Here is a 17,934-nt window from a genome sequence, read left to right on the forward strand (position 1 = left end):
CTAAAGACATGTAGAAAAGTTTCTGAAGTTTGAGTTGTAGCATTCTGACTAAATAGCAATATCTGTTTTCAGTAGATAGTAATTGACCTGATGGTATTAAGCACTAAAAACTTAAATATGTATGCCAAGTTGTGTTTAATAATTTTCATTAGATCTTTATCACAGTGGTACTTTAGCACCTTCACTTCTAGTACTCTGACTTGAGTGTGCGCAAACTTTGTTCCAGATTTTTATGGTTTTAAGATGGCTTTCAGCAGACTTTTATTCTCCATATTGATAGTTTCTTTGTCAGTTATGTCTGTAGTCTTAATACATATTTACTACAGGTACTCTCAACACATGCTGCTAGCTAAATATCTTTGGCATCTTTCATACTCAACGTATTATCACTAGTCCTCCCTACACGTTTTATCACTGCCAAAAAATTTTCAGCATTTTTTCTCAGTTTGCTTGTGTTAATACTACTTAATGCTTATTAACAAAGATAAAGCATTGACAGTCATTCCATTTTAAATTGCTTTTGTGTATGTTTTACTTTTCCATTTTTGATTATAAGTCTGCTTAATTGTTTTGGTAACTTTCTGTTAAAATTTCAACTTAGAGAATAGTTGGAGGAAGAGTAAAAGGAGCTTTTCTATACCCTTTACTGAGATTTACCAGCTCTTTACATTTTGCCCTTCTTGATCTATTTGGTGTGGGTATTTATTGGGGTTTATTCATTTTGGGGCCTGTGAGATTAAGTTGGAGATGTTGGATTCTTTTTACTGTTAAATACTTTATCTCCTAAGAATAAGAACATTATCTGAAATAGCAACAGTACAGGTACCAAAATCAGGAAATTTAATGATGATACGATATTATTATTTAATATACAATCTGTGATCAAAATCAGATTTTGAACATGTTGAACATCCTTCTCATTAGTTTTCTTTGTATCTTTTCCCATTTTTTCCTAATTTTTATTTAGTTCGGACAATAGTGTGTGCATATTTTTTATTTTTTCACTTAGTTGTCTTTTTCCATATTGCTCCATAGTATTTTGATTATACTTTTTAGTCATTACATTTTCCATGTAGCAAGTTGTATTAAAACTGGGTGGTTAGGCTTCCAGGTTTTAAATTTTGCTATCATTTTTTTATCGCAGTGACCAATTTGTGTAAAAGTTTGTTCCCTTTCAGTCATTTCTTTAGGATAAATGTATAGCAATAGAATCACTGGATTGAAGACATGAGTATTCCGATGACTTGGTATTTATTGCTTTCCTTCTTTTAGTGTTAATTTCTTAACTAAGAGCACTGTGCAGGAAAGGAATAAGCCAAATTTGTATTTCTATTCTGAAATTTTAGCACAGCCTCTGATTCCGGTTTGTTTATTAATAATGTTCCTTGAATTGAACTAAATTTTCTCATACCTGATTTGTCTTATGCAGTCACTTAACTATGCACATGGTTCCTGACTTAGGATTTTTCAACTTTATGATGGTGCAAAAGCAATAACACATTCAGTAGAAACCATACTTAGAATTTTGAATTTTTATCTTTTCCTGGGCTAGGGAGATGTAGTATAATACTCTCTTGTGATGCAGGGCAGTGGTGGTAAGCTGTAGCCCCAGTCAGCCAGATGATCACAAGGGTAAACAACCATTTTGTTTTTCACTTTCAGTACAGTATTCAGTAAATTATAAGATACTCAATACTTGATTAATAGCATAGGCTCGTGTTAGATGATTTTGTGCACGTGTAGGCTAATGTGTTTTGAGCGCATTTAAGGTAGGCTAGGCTAAAGTGTGATCAGAATGTTAGGTGTATTAAGTGCTTTTTTTATTTAATATTTTCAATTTACAATGGGTTTATTGGGATATAACCCTGTCATAAGCTCAGGAAGATAAGTATTTTATTGATTCTAAAATTCAGCAGGTGTTTTTTGCTTTTTTTTTTTTATAGCTCCTAAATCTGGATATGTCTAGTAATTGATGACATATCTTAACACGTGATTTTATTCTTTCCTTTTTTTAGAGGTACATAAAGTAATGGTGGTATTTACAATCACCTCATCTTAAAGTTATTGACAAAACAATTTGTCTTTAATTTTTATTACTATTCCACAGAGAAAAATGGGCCTAGATTCTCTTCCTCCACACTTGGAAATGGTTCATATATTTGATTCCACTCAATCTTTTGTTTAAATGTACCTCTTTTCATTTGGTGTCCATCTTTTCCTCACTTCTATCGAAGTGGTGAGTCGGCTTTGAATTGTATTTATAATCTTTCAGTTGCCTTAACTCAGTAGTTTCAGTTGTCTTTTAGAGCTATTTTAGAATTTCCTTGCACTTCTGTATAACATTGCTTTAATTTTTAGATTCATGTATTATATTTGAATTTTAAGAAAATTAGAGAAATTGTATTTTAGAAGCTTTTACATCTGTAATTTTTAAATCGGGTGTCACTTAAGTGTTTGGTTTCTGTACCTGTGGTCTTAAAAAGACATAGGTTACAGTGAAATTTCATAGATACTTACAATGAAATTTCATAGATACAGTTTTGTGTCACAGTTATATTTTATGGCTTTGTATATATATATGTACAGTGAAATGCTTTAGCTCATTCCAAGACTAACTTTATTATTTTAAGTTTAATTTTATTTAAATTAAATTTTATTTTACTTAAATTCATTTAATTTAACATATAGTGTATTATTAGTTTCACAGGTAGAGTTCATTGATTCATCAGTTGTATATAACACCCAGTGCTCATTACATCATGTGCCCTCCTTAATTCCCATCACCCAGTTATCCCATCCCCCCACCCCACCCCTCCAGCAACCCTCAGTTTGTTTCTGTGGTTAAGAGTCTCTTATGGTTTGTCTCCCTCTCTGATTTTTGTCTTGTTTTATTTTTATTATATCAGTTACCCATGGTAGTTTTTCTTTTTTCTTTTTTTTTTTTAAAGATTTTATTCATTTGACAGAGAGAGACATAGCGAGAGAGGGAACACAAGCAGGGGGAGTGGGAGAGAGAGAAGCAGGCTTCCCGCAGAGCGGGGAGCCCGATGCGGGGCTCGATTCCAGGACACTGGGATCATGACCTGAGCCAAAGGCAGACGCTTAACGACTGAGCCACCCAGGCGTCTCCACCCATGGTAGTTTTTCTTAAGCATTACAGAAAGGCTGGAGCACTTTAGTGCAGCTTAGTTTGCCTAAAACTTATTTTCATTGTGTCATCTGGACTTCAGTAATTGTCATCTCGTGTTTCAGTTCAGTAAGCGTTCATTAAAAACCTGCTAAACACTTAAAAGTCTGTACATAAAGCTGTTGAAGGATATGAAAAGTTGAAGACATGCATTCCTTAAAGAGCTTAAATGGTAGTTTGAGAGATCATACCTTGTGCTTGGGGCAGTGTTAAGAAAGTACTACTAGATCAATTTAAGGAAGCATAGTGTAATTGTTAAGACACATGGTCTAGAGCTAGACTTCTAGGATTTGAATTCAGGCTCTGCCAGTTACTAAGTGTTAAGTGCATAACCTCTCTGCACTTCCAACTAGGAAGATGGAGATAATCATACTTCTTAGGACTTCTTTGAGAAATCAGTTCATATTTATTTACAGCAGTGCTTGACACATTGGTAAGTTTGTTAAATAAAAAAGTATATACACTATTGTGCAATAGTATTGTTTACATACGAATATTAAAAGACTTTAGACAGATTGCCATAGAGTCTGTAGAGTTAATTTCACAAAACTTAATGAAGAGAAATGTGTAAATCACCACTTTTGGATATTTTAATTGGCTTTGAAGAAGGAGAAAAGATATTTTAGGTCGGGAGAATCATTTGTACAGGGGCATAAAATTGTGACTAAAGTAAGGTGAGAGATGATACGAAACTGCCCTTATTTTGGTATTGAGAAATAGCATTGCATTTATAAAAATCTACTAAACTGAAGAGCTATTTTAAATACAAAAGCAGTTAAGCAAGGCCAGAGGAGCAAGGAAAGTTGTGTTGGACTTCAGGTTGAAGGTAGGGAAGAGATTGGTATCACATTGTCTAGGTGGGAAGCTGATGTACATACACAGGGTTTGTTTTTTTTTTTTTTAATTTTTTTTAAGTGGGCTCCATGCTGAAAACCAAGCTCAGTGTGAGGCTTGAACTCACAACCCTGAGATCAAGACCTGAGCTGAGATCAAGAGTTGGACACTTAACTGACCGAGCCACCCAGGCACCCCCAGTTTATTTTTATTTATTTAAGAATTTATTTTAAAGTAATCTCTATACTATACCCAGTGTGAAGCTCGAACTTAGAACCCCAAAATCAAGAGTCACATGTTCTACCAACTGAGCCAGGTACCCCTACATATTCAGTTTTAAAGTTATAGGGGTACAGAGACCAAATGAGAAATCAGTAAAGCTATAGGTTGATTCTTTACGAAGACTAGAAAAATAGATAAATATCCTGCAAGATTGATCAGAAAAAAAGAAGACATAAATACTGAGAATGAAAAAAGGAACATAATTACAGATCAAATTAAAAAGAATAGAATACTGTCAACAATTTAATGTCAAGACATTAGAAAGTATAAACAAAATTAACTCCTAAAAATATGTAATTTACCTAGACAAGAAAGCTTTGAATAATCTTGTAACTATTAAATAGGTTGTAGTAGTTCTGTCTTGCACAAAAATACCATGCCCAGATCATTTTCCAGAAGACTTTTCAAGGAACAGGTCATTTCAGTTCTACAAACCGTTTCAGCAAACAGAAGGCAGGAGAATACATTCTTTAATTCATTCTCTGAAGTCCTCTAGTCTTAATTTCAGAACCAGACAAGGATGGTATAAGAAAGGAAAATTATAGTCCTGTTTTACTTAGAAGTGTATATGGAAGAATCCTAAATAAAATACAGATCCACAGACTGTTGACTGCAATTTTGAAATCCAACAACTTACGGAAAGGAAGTTGTTTTTGTTTTAACTTTGCAGCATAATCTGATTTGACCTGTTCTTGATGGCAGAATATGATTTGAGGCTATTTTTAATCATTATCTTATATAGAGTAAATATCTGTACAGTTCACTGCAAAAATATTAGTGTATTTAAATACAGGGTACTGACCCACAATTTAATGGGGTTACCTAATTGACATTTTTTATACTGTACGTTATGACTAATATCTAAAAATTTCCAAATTCTAAAACCTGTTTTCCTCAAGGGATTTAGGTAAGGGATTTTGGCCATGTAATAGCAAAAAACTTGCAACAACAATATATGAAAGGCACTTTATAATATAACAGATTAATAGAAAACTATGTTGTGAACAGATGAGAACCTTAACTTGAAAAAAGGTATCTACAAATAAACAAGTGAAATCTGCAACAAATATCCTAAATGGGGAAATGGATTCCTTTTTCAACCTGGAACGAGATAATGTACACACTGTCACCACTTTATTCAGTATTATGTGGAGATCCTACTCAAAGCAATAAGATAGGAAAAAATTAAAAGCATGAATATTGGAATAGAGGAAACAAAATTGGCCAATGTGATAGTTTATGTAAAAGCTGAAAAGGATCTACAAATAAATTATTAGTAGATAGAAGAGTTAGCAAAATAGCTTGATATATAACAGTAACCAAAAGTCAATTGCATCTCTATATATCAGCAATAAACAACTAGTAAAAATAGGGAAGGTATCACTTGAAAAAGCATGGTAAATTATCCAGTTCCTGGGGTATTTTAACATGTGCAAACCACTATGTAGAAGGGTAATAAAAGTATTGAAAGACAGTGGAAAAAGATCTGAATAAATGGGGAACTCTAGTGCCTTCCTATCCATGAATATAGTGTGTGATGTAGAAGTCACTGCTCTTCAGACTGATCTCTGGATTCAGTGTTTCATTCAAAGTGTCAGGTTTTCAGGTAATTTCACAACTGATTCTAACCCATATGTGGAAGAGTAAAGAGCCTAGAATAGAACACTGAAGAAAGGCAGAGGTGCAGTGGTGGTGATGGGTATATTTGCTTATTTTATCAGATAATGCAAACCTTTGGCATGTAAGACTGGTATTGCCACAGAGATAGGCACATTGACCAATGGAATTGAATAGAGCACCTCAAAACATACAGTCTTCTGGCTTGGCGCTGTTATTCCAACATGGTACCCATATGGGGGCTATTGGAGTGTGGCTAATCTGAATTGGGATACGCTGGTCTAGAGAGTAAGGAATGGCTTCCCTGGGAAGTATCATTTTAAGTCAGATCTGATGGGTTAATTATACTTAACTAGGGCATAGTTGGGTGGATGGAAGAATATTTAGTCCTGAATGAATAGTGTTCATGTTGTAAAAAGGAATGTGATAATGTTCTTTAAAGAGGCCACTCTGGGTGGTCATTAATCTAATGAAGGTGCTGGCATACTTTCTGTAATGAGCCAGGTAGTAAGTATTTTAGGCTTTGCAGGTAATACAGCCTCTGTTATAACTGCTCATGTCTGCTGTTGTAGTACCAAAGAAGCCATTGACAATATGTAAACAGATGAGTATGGCTGTTTTCAACAACAGGCAGCAGGCTGGATTGGGTCCCTAGGCCATAGTTTGTTGATACTTGTTCTATGGGAGAGAGTAGTTCAAGGAGAGACTTAAGAGTTGGGACTAGACTTGGACCTTTTTAGCACTGTTAGACATTTTTGTTATTTAGCTTTAGTTTGCAACTAGACAGTGGATGGATTTGAAATCACTTCGTTTCAGTGTAGAGAATGGGTTGAGTGATGGAAGACTAATTGGCATACTAGAGTAGTCTAAATAAACCATGATGAAGGCTTTGAGTAGTTGTAGTGGGTGGGAGAATGGTGGCAGTGGAGAAGAGGAGATGGATTTGAGAGTACTTAAAATCCCTAAGATTTGATGATGTATTGTGTGGGGGAAGAGTGAGGATGGTGAATGAGATTTGAAGTATACCTTCTTGGTTTTAGCTTAGGCAGCTTCAACAGTGATGATGTTGTATATGATGTAGACCATTAGAAATTTACCAGATTTGGATTTGGGGAGTGGGAATTAAAACTTGGGCTTTAGAGTTCAAGTGGAGATGTCAGTGTGGCAGTTAGATACACCATTCCTCACAGGAGAGGTCTGAGTTGGAGATACATATTTAGGAGACAATGAAGTAGAGACGGCAATAGATGAAATTGACTTGGTGGAAGAGTACAGAGGAGTGTCTGCGAGCCTTGAACTGCCAGTGTTTAATGGCCATGTAGTAGAGATGATCCTTGAGAACAGTAGGTAAAGAGTAATAGTAACACGTAACTCATTCTGAGCTGATCTCTTCACTTGTAAATGAGTGATTATAGTATTTGAAATTGTGGTAGAAATCAGAACTGTGTTTCAAATGCTTGGCATGTAAGCAGTACTTAATAAATGCTACTACTATAGTATGTATCAGGCCTGAAATATCCCTGTATACTCTGGCTGTATTTCACAACAGTCCTTTGTCCCATTATGCTGGATTAGTTTCTGGACTTATTTTTAAATTAAATACTCTTAAGAATTCTGAACCTGACTTTATGCATTTTCTTCGCTGAGAGGAAAGGTCATTCTGTTTACCTTCATTCTTTGATTCGAAGATGGGAGCTATAGTCCGGGAATCTTTACTCAGATTTCTTAACACCTGGAAAATCTTAACTTTGGGGCCCTAGTGGCATCCAACGAAGGAATGCTCAGAGATCTGTTTCTCTTAAACTGGGCTTGTCATTCAAAGAAGGCTTTACACTTGATTGTCCTTTATATTTCAAAATGAGTTTAGTGTTAGTTATGAGATCCAAACCTCGTATGACATTTCTTGATTGCAACCATAGGAATTGTTTTAAACCATACACATAAATATTTCTGCACAAATGAGATCTCAAAAAATAATACTTGCTGCTACTGTATATGTTATTGATGTTCTAGTCCATTACAGTGAAATGAGGGGATGCTGGTTGTGACCTGCTGAATTGATTTCATAACCTACAGGTGTTTGAAAGTGCTTTAAGAGGAAGAACTGAATGAGAAATTTGAGTTGTATTGATAAAATTGCCGGTTTTTAACACACATTCGATGAAATGAGGTATAAATGTGTTTAATCCAGTTTGGTTTCTCTTCAGTATCTATTTCAGTGCTCTTAGCTTGATTCAGACAGGAAATAGTAAAATACCTGGTGAATTTTATGGTGCATTAGAGTAAGTTGGTATTATGATGATTTTTCATTTTTAGCTTCTTTTAAAATTGTTTTCCTGTCTTCTAGGTCCTGAATCTTTTCATTCTCTTATTTATATTCGTGACTACCAATTCCTATTTTATTTTCAAACGTTGCTTCCAGTCCATATTCTTTTCTCTGTTTTACTGCTTCCTTCTTACTAAACCTGACTCTCAGATAATGTCTTAGAAGATTCTACTGCTGTAGCCATTGTAACAGGGTTTGGGGAAGAATACCAAAATAGGTGTGTTACCTTCAAAACAAACTGTGTAGAGATAGATGTCTGTATGTATATATTGAGTCACAAAATGTTAATTTGATATTAGTAAATAGTGAATTGATACCCTAATATTATGGTAGATCATTTAGAATGTCATAAATCTTAGGTTTAGAATTATTTGACTTCTGACTTCTAGAATCTTAGTCTTTATTAAGTAAAATACCTTTTAAAAAATTCTTACCAAACAGTGGTGACCAAAATTTTCTCTTGATTGTTCATTCCAGATATAAAAGTAATGAGATATGTGTCTGTATTGAACTGTTGTTTGTCTGTGTCAGAATGCATAAGTTACAGGGTAAGTTTGGTTTTCATTTTTAGTGTATATCATTTAATCTCTTGACAGTTATTTGATGGACTGTCAGTGTTCACATCTGAGAGAAAATCTTTATAATTAAGGCTAAGTAAAAGTTGGATGTTAAAAAGCTTACTGTAGAAAGAACAATACTTGCAGATCAGATACAAATAGGGGGTAAAGGTAGACTTTGTTTAGTGAGCAAGGTCATTAAAGAGTCTTGAACTGCTTGAAAGTTTCAGATTTTCTGTTTTTTACCTATTCTGGGAGAGTACCTTGGTTATATTTCTTGTCAGTTGACAGAGTATCCATTAGATCCATCATTGTCTTGCAGAATTTCCTTGGGGAAGAGTGTGGGTCACTCTTGTAAAAGCAGTATGTTCAGAAGAATGAGAAGGTTGCTTTCCCATGCTCCTCAATCAGCATCTTTCCCAGCCTATTTACCTTGAGTTGGGTCCTATATCCATTCTTAACCAGTAAACTCTGGCCAGGGGAGTAGAATTTATGATACTGAATGTAGGCCTGAACCTTTATCCCTAGAGCTCTGGGTGAAGTTGCCTTTCCCCCAAATTGGGGTACTTTCTAAGGGATGAAAACCATTATATCTGTTACAAGCAAGATTTATAATTAATCTTTATGGCCTGGTACATTATGTTGACTGTTGTCAGTTGAAGTCAGTATGAGTATGTAGCTTTTGTTGTGGTGACAAAAGAACCGTTTATGTGGGTGGTTTTGTTTGTTTGTTTTTAGGAATTACCATTTATTTTAACTTAAGGAAACTATCATTTTATTCAACGAGCATCTTACTGAATGTCTGCTATGCCTGAGCACTGTTTGAAGCTAAGAATACAGAAATGAATTGGTTGTGGGCTCTGCTCTCAAGGAATTCAATCTAGTAAAATACGATTTTGTTGAAAATTAAACATTTTATATTTTCAACAAGATTTAGCAAAACTGGTTCTTTCATATCTTTAATCTCATTTGGAAAGCATTTGGTGAGGTGTTCTTTAGTAACCATTTCACTTGCTTTCTTACTAATTGGCTAAATTGGTCTATGCCTGATTGATTAGTTACAGCGTTTCTAAAATTTCTCATAAAGTTGGTGACATCTCTGATGTTGGGTACATGAATTTATGGTGTTATATGGGTGTGGATGTATAAGGTGAGTATTTCTGTTTATATTTTATTATTTCTTTGAACTTGTTCCGTGCTGTCCATTTGACCATGATTTAGTACTTCTCAAATTCAGATTGAAATGTAACTAGATGGTCAGTTTTTAAAGTATATTTATTTTACTCCTTTGTTCTAATGGGGCTTAATTTAAATGGTGTGCTTGTTTTCACTAACTTAAAAGCAAATGTAAATTTCTTCGGTATGGCTTTCTATTCACACTTTTTTTCTTAGCTTTCATAGCAGCATAGTTTAGCAAAAACTGACATACCACAAATATTGAAATTACTCTTCTGCAGCACATTAATTATAATTGTTAGAATATATTAATATATCAAGGAGTCACTATCCTGTAACTTAGAATATTCTTATTATAATTTTATATCAGTGGACAATTGTTACTATTCCAAGACTTACAGGTAATTTTATAGGGTTGTCAATTTTATGTACTCCAAAATTTGGCATTCTACAAATTGTCCCACTTAGTCCTAGAAGAGTTATTTCTACAATAGGTATAGTTTTATGATTTCTAACTCCATAATGTTTTCTTGTCATCTCAGCTGATGTTGTAAAAGAGTCCTCAAGTAAATAGGGCTTAATCTATGACTGTGAAAAGAGAAACCCCAAAAGGACTGCTTTTTAAAAGTAGTAATTTTTGTTATTTTCCAATTTTTAGAACAAAATATAAGTGTGTGACAAAAGTGATCTTGCGATTGTATCTAACTTTGTCCAAATGGAAGGTACACCTTGAATATTTTGTACAAAGTAATTGTTTTGAGCTTCAGGGGAAGTGTACTTAGCCTTTGAAAATTTGAAGAAAGGTTCGGGTATTTTCCCTGGAAAAATGCACATGCACAAAATTTTACTGGAGTTTTAAGGGTTTCATATACTTGCTAAAGCTGTGGACTCTGTCTTAAGAATCTCTGTTGATAATGAGGAAGGAGGAAGAGACGCTGAAAATTTTTTTCTTTCTCTTGATCCTCTGATTGGCAATCATTAGAGTAACAGAAAGTACTTAACAGATTAGTTGTGAAGCAAAGGGAAGATCAGTGGTTTTAAGAATGAAGTGCTGGGTGTAATAGAAAAGCCATTTTCATGTTGAATATACTTAAAAATATTTATCTGGGGAGACTGGGAGTAAATCCACCCATTATTCATTTCAATAGCTAGATGTTTTGCTAGAACCCTCTCTAGATGATTACATGTTTATTTTTTGGTTGGTGAAGTTGATAATGACGTTAATAAAATACCTGTCAGGTAGATAATTTATGTTGAAATGCTTTATAGGGAGATGGCATCTTAGAGATGAATCAGTGCTAGAACCAGTTTGTCTGTTAGTATTTACAAGAACCCAGACCACATTTATTTACCCTCAGTTACTGTCTCTTTCCTCTTTTCACCTAGTGTTAGCTTAAAGGGCGTGAAAGCCTTCATAACATCCCTGATTTCCAAAGTGTGGAGTCTCAGTCAGTACCTGTAGCTTTTATAGACTTTTTATGGAGTCCTGGCTCCCATTAAAGGCTTCTTTCTTATACAGATATAAGTGTGTGCTCTGATGTAATGCTTACTCCTCTCATCTAAAGTAATTGCTTTGTAGTAGTTTTATCGCTTTGTAGTTTAATAAGTTTTTTCTTAGTACACTGTTAGGTTTTTGAGGGCAGTTAAAATTATCATTCATCTTTGTGTTCCCTACAGTAATGTTTCTCAATCTTGAGTTATGTATTGACGTTTTTTAAAGTTAAAATTATCAGACTTTCCAGAAATCTATCTGTAGCTATCTCCCAAACTTGAGTTCTTTATCCTTGTTTTTATTAGCCTAGCACAATCGTTCTCAACCAGGGTCAGTTTTGCCCTCCAGGGAACATCTGGCAATGTCTGGAAACATTTTTGGCTGTCACAACTGGGGTAGGAAGTAGCTACTGGTAGCTCTTGGGTAGAAGCCAGGGTTTCTGCTAAACATCTTAGCAATTCATAGGTGATCTCCCACAACAAAGGCTTATACAGCCCAAAATGTCAATAATACTGAAGTTGAGAAACCCTGTGTAACAGAATGTGGTCTTTAGGGAAATTCCTGTGAGATTCTAGAAGTCAATCATATAAGACATGTTTGTACCTGCTCATTATGAAAGACAGGATTTTCCTCATAGGTCATAGAATTTACTTCCCTCTCCTTATCATGATAGGATGAGAATGTATTTTCAGGAAGGAACTACTGTGGGCCAAAGCTACATGCTATTGCTGTTTATCTTACTTGGCTGATCTTTATTCTGCTCTAAAATACGTTGATACATTTCATTGTCACAGTCTTTAGTTAAAGTTGTCATAACTTCTTACTTGGATTATTGTGATGATTTTTTTATTATTTATTTATTTATTTATTTTAAAGATTTTATTTATTTATTTTGAGAGAGAGAATGAGATAGAGAGAGCGAGAGGGGGGAGTCAGAGGGAGGAGCAGACTCCCTGCTGAGCAGGGAGCCCGATGCGGGACTCGATCCCGGGACTCCAGGATCATGACCTGAGCCGAAGGCAGTTGCTTAACCAACTGAGCCACCCAGGCTCCCTGTGATGATTTTTTTTAAATAGTAATTTTAATATGAGATAATTGTAGATTGACGTGCTCTTGTCAAATAATGCCAAAAGATCCCATATGCCCTTTGCCCGGTTTCCCACAAATGTAACATCTTGCAAAACTGTAGTACAATATCACAACCAGGGTATTGACATTAACACGATTCACAGATCTAACTTAGATTTCCCCAGTTTTACTTGTGTGTGTGTGTGTGTGTGTGTGTGTGTGTGTGTGTAGTTCTATGCAATTAATCACATGGGTAGGTTTGTGTATTGACCACTACAAGATGCAAAACAGTTCTGACTAACATAGCTCTTCTGTTGTCTTTATAACCACACCCTCCCCTTTCTTACTATCATTCATAACCCCTGGCAACCACTAACTTGTTTTCCATTTTGTCATTTCATAATTTTGCCAGTTCTAGAATGTGATATAAATGGGATCATACCATATGCAACTTTGAGATTGACTTTTTTTTCCCCCAGCACAATTTCCTTGAGATTCAATCAAGTTATTGCCATAAATCATTAGTTTGTCCCCTTTTTTTGCTGAGTAATATTTCATGGTGTGGATATACCACAGTTATTTAACCTGTTGAAGGGCATCTGTTGTTTATAGTTTGGGGCTATTATGAATGAAGTAGCTCTGAACCATAAGTACATATTTTTATATAAATACAAGTTTTCATTTCTCTGGAATAAATGCTCAAGAGTGCCATTACTGGGTCATTTGGTATTTGCATATTTAGTGTTATGAGAAACTGCCAAACTGTTTTCCAGAGTGTGTATAACATTTTAGATTCCCACTAGGAATGTGTGATGGGTCGTTTCTCCACAGCTTCACTAGCATAGGTGGTGCAATAACTTAAGTTTTTGTGTCTCCTGTTTACCCTTGCTTCATACTATTCTTTTATGTTGCTTTCTGAGGGATACTAAAATAAAGTGCCTAATCTCTGTTCCTGTAAAATATATTTTGTAGCCCCTGTATAGAGTTCAAATTTCTTAGGGACCTACCCTAACCCATTGGCAATATGGCCTTTACATACCTCTCTACCCACATTATTAATTCCTGTACGTTACAGGTATATGGAAATAGATATAAAATAGATGCAGAATAGTAGCAGTCTCAGAACTGTTGTGACAGTTAAGATTTACACGTAATATTACCAAGTACCTAATATACAGTAAGCAGTAAATGCAGTTTCTAGTGATTTCTGAGTGCTTATGCTGTCATATGGTAGACACCTAAATGTTTAGATACAGACCAGATTCTTTCTAAATTCTGAAATATCCCTGACCTCCTCTCTTCCTTTTTAAGTTCTAACTTTTGAAGTCTGGATTTAAGCCTCGCATCCAATTATTTTGACACTTAATCACGTACTATTTTTATATGTGCTGTTAATTCAATGACAGGTAGTGAGTTTTTTTCCTCCATAGTATATTTGAGAACATTAACGTTACTTCCACTGATTTTTGATCATGCACAATATCTAGCACGATGCTATGCACATAGTGCACTCCTACAGGAGTAGGAGACCTTAGTTTCGTCTGGTACCAGGAATTCAGCTAGATAGCTATCAAATCATTCTGAACACAACCAGAGACCTAAGAAAAGAATAACTGCAAGTCTACAAGAAAAATGACCACTTAATGTAAGAACGACAAGACGGAAAAACTCAAAGAGAACAAGAGGCAGTACTGACTGCCAGGGACGTAATCAGTATGGATGTAAGTAAGATGTCAGAACTAGAGTTCAGAGTAACAATTATAAAGATACTAGCTGGGCTTGAAAAAAGTGGAGAAGACATTGGAGAATCCCTTTTTGGAGAAATAAAAGAACTGAAATCTAATCAAGTCGAAATAAAAAAGGCGATTAATGAGATACAGTAAAAAATGGAGGCTCTAACTGCTAGGATAAATGAGACAGAAGAGAGAATTAGTGATACAGAAGACAAAATGATGGACAATAAAGAAGCTGAGAAAAAGATAACTACTAGATCACAGGAGGAGAATTCAAGAGATAAGTGATACTATAAGGTGAAACATGATTAGAATAATTGGGATCCCAGAAGAAGAGGAAAGAGAGAGGGGGGTCAGAAGGTAGTTGGAGCAAATTATAGCAGAGAACTTACCTAGTCTAGGGAAGGAAACAGGCATTTAAGTCCAGGAGGCAGAGAGAACCCCCCCCAAATCAATAAAAATAGGTCAGCACTGACATAGACATTATATTATAGTGAATCTTGCAAATCCCAGAGACAGAGAAAATCCTGAGAGCAGCTCGGGATAAGAGGTCCATAACCTACAAGGGTAGAAACATTAGACTGGCAGAAGACCTATCCACAGAGACCTGGCAGGCCAGAAGGGACTGGCATAATATAATCAGAGAGCTAAATGAGAATATGCAGCCAAGAATACTATATCCAGCTAGGATGTCATTCAAAATAGAGTTCAAAAGCTTCCGGGACAAACAGAAACTAAAAGAATTTGTGATCATTAAACCAGCCCTGTAAGAAATACTAAAAAGGGATCCTTTAAGCAAAGAGAGAGCCCAAAAGTAACATAGACCAAAAAGAAACAGAGACAAAATACAGAAACAGTCACTTTACAGGTAATACAATGGCACTAAATTCATATCTTTCAATAATTACTCAATGTAAATGGGCTAAATGCCCCAATCAAAGACACAGGGTATCATATTGGACAAAAAAGCAAGATATGCTGTCTCCAAGAGACTAATTTTAGAACCAAAGACACCTCCAGATTGAAAGTGATGGGGGTGGAAAACCATTTATTGTGCCAGTGGACGTCAAAAGAAAGCTGGCGCCTGGGTGGCTCGGTTGAGCGACTTGCCTTCAGCTCAGGTTATGATCCTGCAGTCCCGGGATCGAGTCCCACATCGGGCTCCCTGCTCAGCGGGGAGTCTGCTTCTCCTTCTGATCCTCTTCCCTCTCGTGCTCTCTATCTCTCATTCTCTCTCTCTCTCAAATAAATAAGTAAAATCTTTGAAAAAAAAAAAAGCTGGGGTGGCGATCCTTATATCAGACAAACTAGATTTTAAATCAAAGACACTAATAAGAGATGAAGAATGACACTATATCATAATTAAAGGGTCTTTCCAACAAGAAGATCTAACAGGTGTAAATATTTATTCCCCTAGCAGCCAATTACATAAGCCAATTAATAACAAAATTAAACACATCAATAATAATACAGTACTAGTAGGGGACTATAACACTCCCCTCACTGCAATGGACAGAGCATCTAAACAGAAGATCGACAAGGAAACAAGGGCTTTGAATGACACACTAGACCAGATGGACTTCACAGATGTATTCACAACATTCCATCCCAAAGCAACAGAATACACATTCTTCTCTAGTGCCCATGGAACATTCTCCAGAATGGATCACATCCTGGGTCACAAATTAGGTCTCAACCGGTACCAAAAGATTGGGATCATTCCCTGCATATTTTCGGGCCACAGTGCTTTGAAACTAGAACTCACTCACAAGAGGAAAGTTGGAAAGAACTCAAATACATGGAGGCTAAAGAGCATCCTCCTAAAGAATGAGTGGGTCAACCAGGAAATTAAAGAAGAATTTTAAAAATTTATGGAAACAAATGAAAATGAAAACACAACTGTTCAAAATCTTTGGGATGCAGCAAAGGCGGTCCTAAGAGGAAAGTATATAGCAATAGAGGCCTTTCTCAAGAAACAAGAAAGGTCTCAAATACACAACCTAACCTTACACCTAAAGAGGCTGGAGAAAGAACAGCAAATAAAACCTAAACCCAGCAGGAGAACAGAGATAAGATTAGAGCAGAAATCAGTGAAATACATGGAAGAAATACAAACAATAATAACATATTATGAGCAACTATATGCCAACAAATTAGGCAATCTGGAAGAAACGGATGCATTCCTAGAAACGTATAAACTACCAAAACTGAAACAGAAATAGAAAACCTGAACAGACCCATGACCAGCAAGGAAATTGAAGCAGTAATCAAAAATCTCCCAACAAACGAGTCCAGGGCCAGATGGTTTCCCAGGGGAATTCTACCAAACATTTAAAGAATTAATACCTATTCTTCTGAAGCTTTTTCAAAAAATCAAAATGGAAGGAAAACTTCTAAACTCTTTCTGTGAGGCCAGCATTACCTTGATCCCAAAACCAAAGACCCCACCAAAAAGAATTACAGACCAATATCCCCGATGAACATGGATGCAAAAATTCTCACCAAGATACTAGCCAATAGGATCCAACAGTACATGAAAAGGATTATTCACCATGACCAAGTGGAATTTATTTCTGGCCTGCAAGAGTGGTTCAACATCCACAAATCTATCAATATGATATCCTACTATTTAATAAAAGAAAGGACAAGAACAACACAATCCTCTCAATAGATGCAGAAAAAGCATTTGATAAAGTACTGCATCCTTTTCTGATTAGAACTCTTCACAGTGTGAGGATAGAGGGAACATACCTTAATACCATAAAAGCCATATACAAAAGCCCAGAGCGAATATCATACTCAATGGGGAAAAACAGAGATCTTCCCCAGGAACATGGCAGGGATGTCCACTCTCACCACTGTTCTTCAACATAGTACTAGAAGTCCTAGCCTCAGCAATCAGACAACAAAAAGAAAGAAAGAAAAGGCATCTGAATCGGCAAAGACGAGGTTAAACTCTTTACTCTTTGCAGATGACATGATACTCTGTGGAAAACCCAAAAGACTCCACCCCAAAATTGCTAGAACTCATACAGGAATTCAGCAAAGTGGCAGGATGCACAGAAACCAATGCGCAGAGATCAGTTGCATTTCTATACACTATCAGTGAGACAGAAGAAAGAATATGAGGGGTTGATCCCATGTACAATTGCACCCAAAACCATAAGATACCTAGAAGTAAACCTAACCAAAGAGGCAAAAGATCTGTACTCAGAAAACTATAGAACATTCATGAAAGAAATTGAGGAAGACACAAACGGAAAAACGTTCCATGCTGATGGATCGGAAGAAAAAATAGTGTTATAATGTCTATGCTACCTAGAGCAATCTATATATTCAGTGCAATCCCTATCAAAGTACCATCAACTTTTTTCACAGAGCCAGAACAAATAATACTAAAATTTGTATAGAACCAGAAAAGACCCCAAATAGCCAAAGGAATGTTGAAAAAGAAAACCAAAGCTGGTGGCATCACAGTTATGCACTTCAAGCTCTATTACAAAGCTGTAATCATCAAGATAGTATGGTACTGGCACAAAAACAGACACATAGATCAGTGGCACAGAATAGAGAGCCCAGAAGTGGACCCTTAACTCTATGGTCAACTAATCTTGGACAAAGCAGGAGAAAATACCCAATGGAAAAAAAGACAGTCTCTTCAA

General features: G+C 35.7%; 1 protein-coding gene across 8 annotated transcripts in view; it reads left to right on the forward strand.

Moving 5' to 3' along the window:
• The window catches only part of ARHGAP5 (Rho GTPase activating protein 5), a 104,671-nt gene that overhangs the window by 48,655 nt on the left and 38,082 nt on the right, over positions 1 to 17,934 (forward strand). The gene's annotated exons all lie outside the window — the stretch shown is intronic.

The sequence above is a fragment of the Callorhinus ursinus genome, unplaced genomic scaffold (assembly GCF_003265705.2).
Source record: "Callorhinus ursinus isolate GAN/ISIS: 27379988/994484 unplaced genomic scaffold, GSC_fseal_2.0 scaffold8, whole genome shotgun sequence".
Lineage (NCBI taxonomy): Eukaryota > Metazoa > Chordata > Mammalia > Carnivora > Otariidae > Callorhinus > Callorhinus ursinus.